Raw genomic sequence first — 9,770 nt, forward strand, 5'->3', positions numbered from 1 at the left:
GAGGGATCTCCTGACACTACAGGTAATCTGTGACCCCTCAGTGATCTCCGGGAGGTTTAGGAGGGATCTCCTGACACTACAGGTGATCTTTGACCCCTCAGTGATCTCCGGGTGGTTTAGGAGGGATCTCCTGACACTACAGGTAATCTGTGACCCCTCAGTGATCTCCGGGTGGTTTAGGAGGGATCTCCTGACACTACAGGTAATCTGTGACCCCTCAGTGATCTCCGGGAGGTTTAGGAGGGATCTCCTGACACGACAGGTAATCTGTGACCCCTCAGTGATCTCCGGGTGGTTTAGGAGGGATCTCCTGACACTACAGGTGATCTGTGACCCCCTCAATGATCTCCAGGAGGTTTAGGAGGGATCTCCTGACACTACAGGTTATCTGTGACCCCCTCAGTGATCTCCAGGAGGTTTAGGAGGGATCTCCTGACACTACAGGTGATCTGTGACCCCTCAGTGATCTCCAGGAGGTTTAGGAGGGATCTCCTGACACTACAGGTGACCTGTGACCCCCTCAGTGATCTCCGGGAGGTTTAGGAGGGATCTCCTGACACTACAGGTGACCTGTGACCCCTCAGTGATCTCCAGATCCAAGTGACGGCACGATTAGTGACAGATCTATCGCGGACGAGGGAGCCAGTGACAGTGACCTGCCCAGGAGCCCCAGAGTGACACCCGCACCCTCCGTGACACATCCCAGGATCCCTCTGACAACTCCTCCTGTCCATGCGCTCCTCACCTCCGCTCCTCCCGGTGACTCCGAGCCGCCGCCCGCTGCCTGGCCCGGTGTCTCTCCGCTGACCTCTCACCCGGCCGCGCCTCGGTCTCACTCCGCGGTTGCTAAGGCAGTGAATGCTCGGGAATGCTGGGAAGGATTGTGACGTCAGAAGGAGCCTCCTGCTAGAGCACGCCTACCGCGTCTCCGCCCCACCTGAGGCAGGGGCGGGGTTATCGGGCGGGGCGGAGAGGTGAGAAGCGATGGAAGAAAAAGGGCGGGAAAAGGGGAGGGAGGAAGATGGTGGATTATTCTGAGGTGAAAATTACACAGAAAACTCTAAACTATCGCCTTAGGAGATGCACAGCACATACCATAGCACATAATAAAAATACGTGTCCAATAAATGTTCATAACTTGTCACCTTGCAGCGACTAGATGTTGAGCCAGTGTTCACACGTGACGGTTTTGCAGGTTTTTTTGAAACTATCAAAGGAAAAACGCATCCTTTAAAATCATCAGTATTTTCACCAAAAGGCATTAATTTTTCCTCAATGCATTTAAAACACGACTGAAACGCGGCCTCAGGGTGCGGTCACACGTGGCGTTTACGTGGCGTTTTAATGTACAGTACACGCCATGTGGCTTTTTTGATGCATTGGGTAAAGATTCATGCGTTTTGGTATCAAAACCCGATGTAACTATCACGTGTGAACGGAGCCATGTACACGACGTCACAGACGTGGCCAATAAAGTCCTTATTCAGACAGTGCGGTAAATCCACGTTTTATCAAAACACATTTCCACAAAACCAAAGCTAAAAGGCTGGAGTTTTAGCATATATTAAATAATTTTCGTTAATTACTTCAAGAAAATGTTACTTCACCTCACATTTGTGAATGAACCCCCAGAATATCTAAATACTGATCTAATTTTGCCCCCCTTGGTATAATGCTCACCCAATATCTGATCCTAAAACACCTCCATTTTGCCTCCCATTTTGTGGGGCAATGACTACATCCTGCCTATCTCAGTGGTGCTGATTAAGCCCTCAGGGCGCGTTCGCACGTTGCGCCGCGTTTTTTGATGCGTTTTTGACGCTTCAGCCTTAATCACATGCTAACGTTACATTGCGTTTCCACTGCATTTGCTAAAACGCAATGTAACCTCAGCATGTGATCAAAAACGCATCAAACAACGCATCATGTGAGCACGCCCTCAAGGTTTTTGTCCGTGTGTTACCTGTGGTCTCCGTGGATCAGACTGAAAGTCACCGGTCCGAGACGCAAAACTCTGAGCAGATCCTATTCCTGGGAGTTTTTTGGACAGTCTGTCCTGTAATTGGTGTGTGAGCCCTCTCCATACACCCCTTCACGTCCACTCAACGTTATTTTCACGCTGGCTGGTCGTGAAAAGGTTAATGGCGTTTATTTTAATGAGTCAAACAATTGGTTTCCTGTCTAGTTTGGGCGCAATCGCTCGTGGAGCTGCTCTGGATGACTTTGAGCGTCACACGATGAGCTCCACACATCACACCATTAGATTTATTTCTCATGTGAATTCTAACAATTTATGGGGCATCACGACTGCGTGCAAAGTACAGAAATTCCTAGATGTATTTACTTAAAGGGGTTGTCCATTTGCAGCAAATAATTGATATGGTTTGTGTCATGTAAAGTTCTGCACTTTTCCAATAGACTTTCTGTATCAATTCCTCAGAGTTTTCTAGATCTCTGCTTGCTGTAATTCAACAGGAAGCTTCATTGTTTACCTCCTGGTCATGTGATGTCACACAGGTGCACGGCTCGTTAAATCCCTGGTCATGTGATGTCACACAGGTGCACGGCTCGTTATATCCCTAGTCATGTGATGTCACACAGGTGCACGACTCGTTATATCCCTGGTCATGTGATGTCACACAGGTGCACGGCTCGTTATATCCCTGGTCATGTGATGTCACACAGGTGCACGGCTCATTATATCCCTGGTCATGTGATGTCACACAGGTGCACGGCTCATTATATCCCTGGTCATGTGATGTCACACAGGTGCACGGCTCATTATATCCCTGGTCATGTGATGTCACACAGGTGCACGGCTTGTTATATCCCTGGCCATGTGATGTCACACAGGTGCACGGCTCATTATATCCCTGGTCATTGCAACTCAGAACACAGAACCCCCCCCCCCGCTATAATTCCCTTATGGAGTGTGAACCCCTTTACAGTCGGCTTTGTAGCTACATTAAACACTGTAGACGTTTGAAGATACCAAAATCCGATCAAGTGTGACACAATCCCCTTCTAAATGCCTTTTCCAACGGTGCATTCCCTAAAAATTCGGAAAACCCGACGGAAATGTGGCCGCGGGCCCCTTAGTAAATAAGCCCCATAATCTGGGACGACTGAATAACTAAGGGAAGCCACTTCATCAGCACCAGGCGGCGTCCCGGAGAGGAGCTACAGATCAGAGGAAGAAGCTTTTTATTGGAGCAGATTGACATTAATAGCGCAGATTAGACTTCAGTGAGCACAATCCTATTGAAGTAGAAATTCTTTGATGCTATAAATAAAGTGCTCAGGACCAGTAGTTCTGTCTTCTGCCGCTCCGATCAATGGGTGCAATAACCTGTGTACTGCACAAGATCCCCCACCGCAGAGATCGGTGCCATTACTCCCAACAGTAGCAGCAACTAAGTAATAAAAACTAACAATAACTAGTTACATGGAGACTTTCCTGAGATAAAATATCAATACTGGCGCACAATTTAAGAAGCTCTGAATTTCCTAATTCTTCAAGTAGTACTCAAACTTTTTTTTTTTCGTCCCTTTACCATTTTTTTTACTGTGATGTGTGCAGAAAGGTGCATTCCCATCGCCACTTTCAGCGTTTGCATTGCGTTTTGAAACGTGATACAAAAGCCGAGGAGAGGAGATTTGCTGAATGACATTGCTGTTAACATTAATGTTTACCAAATGCTGTGTTAACTAGAGATGAGCGAACACTAAAATGCTCGGGTACTCGTTATTCGAGATGAACTTTTCCCGATGCTCGAGTGCTCGTCTCGAATAACGAACCCCATTGAAGTCAATGGGAGACTCGAGCATTTTTCAAGGGGACCAAGGCTCTGCACAGGGAAGCTTGGCCAAACACCTGGGAACCTCAGAAAAGGATGGAAACACCACGGAAATGGACAGGAAACAGCAGGGGCAGCATGCATGGATGCCTCTGAGGCTGCTTAATCGCACCATTATGCCAAAATTATGGGCAACAGCATGGCCATGACAGAGTGACAGAATGAAGCTAGATAGCATCTAAAACATCCAATAATTGACCCTGACACTATAGGGGACGGCATGCAGAGGCAGAGGCAGCAGCGGAAGGCTAGAGAGTGGCATGGCGACATACCCTAAATGGACTCAGGCTTCAAACCAATGGGTGGCAGAGAGGAACCAAAGGAGGTGAGCAAGAAGCGCTCAAATAATATCGGTACATGATAAAAGTTTGCCAGTATATTTTGTGGATTACACAGCAGGGTGGCGACAAAGTTAACATGGAAGCCATGAAAACAACCCAAAATTCTGCCTGACACAGCTCGTTTGATAAGGGGACCATGTATGGAGGCAGTGAACTAGTAGTAGATTAAAGGTGCTGCAGTTAAAACTATGTTAGTTGGATCTTGGCATGGAGCTGGCGCTCCGCTGCCAGGCGAGCTTTCGCCAATCCAAGCCCCTGTCTATAGGCTACTCCCCAAACAGCACTTCTGAGAACCTTTTGTATAAGATCAAGTGTAGTAGCGTTCTTATAAGTTTAGGATATGCCGGGTGAGGGGAATGTAAACAGATGCGCAAGAAGCGCTGAAATAATATCCCTAAATGGTAAAAGTTTGCAAGTATATTTTGTGGATTACACAGCAGGGTGGCGACAAAGTTAACAACTTTGATGTGGAATGCCCTGTAATAGCTCTTGGGCGGTGTGCCTTTTATCGCCTAGGCTCAGCAGTTTCAGCACCGCCTGCTGTCGCTTAGCGACGGCACTGCTGCTGTGCCTAGAGCTACCGACTGATGGCGCCATGCCCACGGATGGTAATTCGGAGGAGGAGGAGGTGGAGGAGGGGTGGGAGGAGGTATAGTAGGCCTTTGAGACCTGGACCGAGGTAGGCCCCGCAATTCTCTGCGTCGGCAGTATATGACCAGCCCCAGGGTCAGACTCGGTCCCAGCCTGCACCAAGTTAAGTGTAGTAGCGTTCTTATAAGTTTGGGATATGGCGGGTGAGGGGAATGTAAACAGATGCGCAAGAAGCGCATGATGCGCATGGAGCTGGCGTTCCGCTGCCAGGCGAGCTTTCGCCAATCCAAGCCCCTGTCTCTAGGCTACTCCCCAAACAGCACTTCTAAGAACCTTTTGTATAAGATCAAGTGTAGTAGCGTTCTTATAAGTTTAGGATATGCCGGGTGAGGGGAATGTAAACAGATGCGCAAGAAGCGCTGAAATAATATCCCTAAATGGTAAAAGTTTGCAAGTATATTTTGGGGATTACACAGCAGGGTGGCGACAAAGTTAACAACTTTGATGTGGAATGCCCTGTAATAGCTCTTGGGCGGTGTGCCTTTTATCGCCTAGGCTCAGCAGTTTCAGCACCGCCTGCTGTCGCTTAGCGACGGCACTGCTGCTGTGCCTAGAGCTACCGACTGATGGCGCCATGCCCACGGATGGTAATTCGGAGGAGGAGGAGGTGGAGGAGGGGTGGGAGGAGGTATAGTAGGCCTTTGAGACCTGGACCGAGGTAGGCCCCGCAATTCTCTGCGTCGGCAGTATATGACCAGCCCCAGGGTCAGACTCGGTCCCAGCCTGCACCAAGTTAAGTGTAGTAGCGTTCTCATAAGTTTGGGATATGGCGGGTGAGGGGAATGTAAACAGATGCGCAAGAAGCGCATGATGCGCATGGAGCTGGCGTTCCGCTGCCAGGCGAGCTTTCGCCAATTCAAGCCCCTGTCTCTAGGCTACTCCCCAAACAGCACTTCTAAGAACCTTTTGTATAAGATCAAGTGTAGTAGCGTTCTTATAAGTTTAGGATATGGCGGGTGAGGGGAATGTAAACAGATGCGCAAGAAGCGCTGAAATAATATCCCTAAATGGTAAAAGTTTGCAAGTATATTTTGTGGATAACACAGCAGGGTGGCGACAAAGTTAACAACTTTGATGTGGAATCCATGAAAACAACCCAAATTTCTGCCTGACACACCTCGTTTGATAAAGGGACGATGTATGGAGGCAGCTATATGGACGACTTTTGGAGGTAGCAATGGAGACAACGTGTGGAGGCTGCTATGGAGACAATTTAATTTGGATAGTGCCTGTATGTGGCAGTCCCAAACATTTTTCAAACCAGAGGAGCAGGTAGGTGGCCCTGCAGTAAAATGGAATAGATTGAGTGCCTGTATGTGGCAGTCCCAAAAATTGTTCAAACCAGAGGAGCAGGTAGGTGGCCCTGCAGTAAAATGGAATAGATTGAGTGCCTGTATGTGGCAGTCCCAAAAATGTTTCAAACCAGAGGAGCAGGTAGGTGGCCCTCCAGTAAAATGGAATAGATTGAGTGCCTGTATGTGGCAGTCCCAAAAATTGTTCAAACCAGAGGAGCAGGTAGGTGGCCCTGCAGTAAAATGGAATAGATTGAGTGCCTGTATGTGGCAGTCCCAAAAATTGTTCAAACCAGAGGAGCAGGTAGGTGGCCCTGCAGTAAAATGGAATAGATTGAGTGCCTGTATGTGGCAGTCCCAAAAATTGTTCAAACCAGAGGAGCAGGTAGGTGGCCCTGCAGTAAAATGGAATAGATTGAGTGCCTGTATGTGGCAGTCCCAAAAATGTTTCAAACCAGAGGAGCAGGTAGGTGGCCCTCCAGTAAAATGGAATAGATTGAGTGCCTGTATGTGGCAGTCCCAAAAATTGTTCAAACCAGAGGAGCAGGTAGGTGGCCCTGCAGTAAAATGGAATAGATTGAGTGCCTGTATGTGGCAGTCCCAAAAATTTTTTAAAACAGAGGACCGGGTAGGTGGCCCTCCAGAAAAATGGAATAGATTGAGTGCCTGTATGTGGCACTCACAAAAATTGTTTCAAACAGAGGACCGGGTAGGTGGCCCTCCAGAAAAATTAAATGCATGAAGTACTATAGCAAGAGCCAGTGGGCCCTGTCAAAAAATAGCCATTTTCCTCTGCTTTACTGTACAAAGAGGAGGAGAAGGAGGAAAATGAGGAGGAGGAGGAGGAGTGGATCAATTATTCAGGTTGAGCTTCCTTCACCTGGTGGAGATTGGAAATTCTGAGAAATCCAGCCTTTATTCATTTTAATAAGCGTCAGCCTGTCAGCGCTGTCAGTCGACAGGCGTGTACGCTTATCGGTGATGATGCCACCAGCTGCACTGAAAACCCGCTCGGACAAGACGCTAGCGGCAGGGCAGGCAAGAACCTCCAAGGCGTACAGCGCCAGTTCGTGCCACATGTCCAGCTTTGAAACCCAGTAGTTGTAGGGAGCTGTGTGATCATTTAGGACGATGGTATGGTCAGCTACGTACTCCCTCACCATCTTTCTGTAAAGATCAGCCCTACTCTGCCGAGACTGGGGACAGGTGACAGTGTCTTGCTGGGGTGACATAAAGCTGGCAAAAGCCTTGTAAAGCGTACCCTTGCCAGTGCTGGACAAGCTGCCTGCTCGCCTACTCTCCCTCGCTACTTGTCCCGCAGAACTACGCACTCTGCCGCTAGCGCTGTCAGAAGGGAAATACTGTTTCAGCTTGTGCACCAGGGCCTGCTGGTATTCATGCATTCTCACACTCCTTTCCTCTCCAGGGATGAGAGTGGGAAGATTTTGCTTGTACCGTGGGTCCAGGAGAGTGAACACCCAGTAATCGGTGCTGGAATAAATTCTTTGAACGCGAGGGTCACGGGATAGGCAGCCTAGCATGAAATCTGCCATATGCGCCAGAGTACCAACGCGTAAGAATTCACTCCCCTCACTGGCCTGACTGTCCATTTCCTCCTCCTCCAACTCCTCTTCTTCTGCCCATACACGCTGAACAGTGAAGGACTCAACAATGGTCCCCTCTTGTGTCTCGCCAACATTCTCCTCCTCTTCCTCCTCATCCTCCTCCACCTCCACCTCCTCCGATATGCGCTGAGAAACAGACCTCAGGGTGCTTTGGCTATCAACAAGGGAATATTCTTCCCCCGTCTCTTGTGACGAGCGCAAAGCTTCCGACTTCATGCTGACCAGAGAGTTTTTCAACAGGCCAAGCAGCGGGATGGTGAGGCTGATGATGGCGGCATCGCCACTGACCATCTGTGTTGACTCCTCAAAGTTACTCAGCACCTGACAGATATCAGACATCCACGTCCACTCCTCATTGTAGACTTGAGGAAGCTGACTGACCTGACTACCAGTTCTGGTGGAAGTTGACATCTGGCAGTCTACAATCGCTCTGCGCTGCTGGTAAACTCTGGATAACATGGTCAGTGTTGAATTCCACCTCGTGGGCACGTCGCACAACAGTCGGTGAGCGGGCAGTTGGAGGCGGCGCTGCGCTGCCCTGAGAGTGGCAGCATCTGGGCTGGACTTCCTGAAATGCGCACAGATGCGGCGCACCTTCGTGAGCAAATCAGACAGATTGGGGTATGTCTTGAGGAAACGCTGCACTATCAGATTTAACACATGGGCCAGGCATGGCACATGTGTCAGTCTGCCGAGTTGCAGAGCCGCCACCAGGTTACGGCCGTTGTCACACACAACCATTCCCGGCTTGAGGTTCAGCGGTGCCAGCCACAGATCAGTCTGCGCCGTGATGCCCTGTAATAGCTCTTGGGCGGTGTGCCTTTTGTCGCCTAGGCTCAGCAGTTTGAGCACCGCCTGCTGTCGCTTAGCGACGGCACTGCTGCTGTGCCTAGAGCTACCGACTGATGGCGCCGTGCCCACGGATGGTAGTTCGGAGGAGGAGGTGGAGGAGGGGTGGGAGGAGGAGGAGGCATAGTAGGCCTGAAACACCTGGACCGAGGTAGGCCCCGCAATCCTCGGCGTCGGCAGTATATGAGCAGCCCCAGGGTCAGACTCGGTCCCAGCCTCCACCAAGTTAACCCAATGTGCCGTCAGCGATATATAGTGGCCCTGCCCGGCAGCACTCGTCCACGTGTCCGTGGTCAGGTGGACCTTGTCAGAAACGGCGTTGGTCAGGGCACGGATGATGTTGTCTGACACGTGCTGGTGCAGGGCTGGGACGGCACATCGGGAAAAGTAGTGGCGGCTGGGGACCGAATACCGAGGGGCGGCCGCCGCCATGAGGTTGCGAAAGGCCTCGGTCTCTACTAGCCTATAGGGCAGCATCTCCAGGCTAAGCAATCTGGAGATGTGCACATTAAGGGCTTGGGCGTGCGGGTGGGTTGCACTATATTTGCGTTTCCGCTCCAGCGTCTGGGGTATGGAGAGCTGAACGCTGGTGGATGCTGTGGAGGATCGTGGAGGCGACGATGGGGTTTTTGTGCCAGGGTCCTGGGCAGGGGGCTGACTAGCAGCTGACACAGGGGAAGGAGCAGTGGTGTGCACGGCCGGAGGTGAACGGGCTTGTTGCCACTGAGTGGGGTGCTTAGCATTCATATGCCTGCGCATACTGGTGGTAGTTAAGCTAGTAGTGGTGGAACCCCTGCTGAGCCTGGTTTGGCAAATGTTGCACACCACAGTCCGTCGGTCATCCGGTGTTTCCTTAAAGAACCTCCAGACTTCTGAAGATCTAGCCCTCGCCGCAGGAGCCCTCGCCACGGGAGCTTCACTAGTTGACAGTGGCGCTGATGCACCAGCTCTGGCCCTGCCTCTCCGTCTGGCCCCACCACTGCCTCTTCCAACCTGTTCAGGTCGAGGACTCTCCTCCGTCTCAGAAGCACTGTGTTCACCCGGCCTCTCAACCCAGCTTGGGTCTGTCACCTCATCATCCTCCGATCCCTCAGTCTGCTCCCCCCTCGGACTTCCTGCCCTGACAACAACTTCCCCACTGTCTGACAACCGTGT

General features: G+C 50.5%; 1 protein-coding gene across 2 annotated transcripts in view; it reads right to left on the reverse strand.

Annotated features, from left to right (window-relative positions):
• The window catches only part of GNG12 (G protein subunit gamma 12), a 58,662-nt gene extending 57,760 nt beyond the window's left edge, over positions 1–902 (reverse strand). Inside the window, exon 1 of one of the 2 annotated variants that reach the window (XM_072128184.1) lies at positions 746–902. The gene's annotated coding sequence lies outside the window, so the exon portion shown is untranslated. The remainder of the gene's footprint in view (positions 1–745) is intronic. The other variant, XM_072128186.1, reaches the window with a different exon arrangement.
• Between the last annotated feature and the right edge of the window lie 8,868 nt (positions 903–9,770).

This window comes from Engystomops pustulosus, chromosome 10, assembly GCF_040894005.1.
Source record: "Engystomops pustulosus chromosome 10, aEngPut4.maternal, whole genome shotgun sequence".
Taxonomy (NCBI): domain Eukaryota; kingdom Metazoa; phylum Chordata; class Amphibia; order Anura; family Leptodactylidae; genus Engystomops; species Engystomops pustulosus.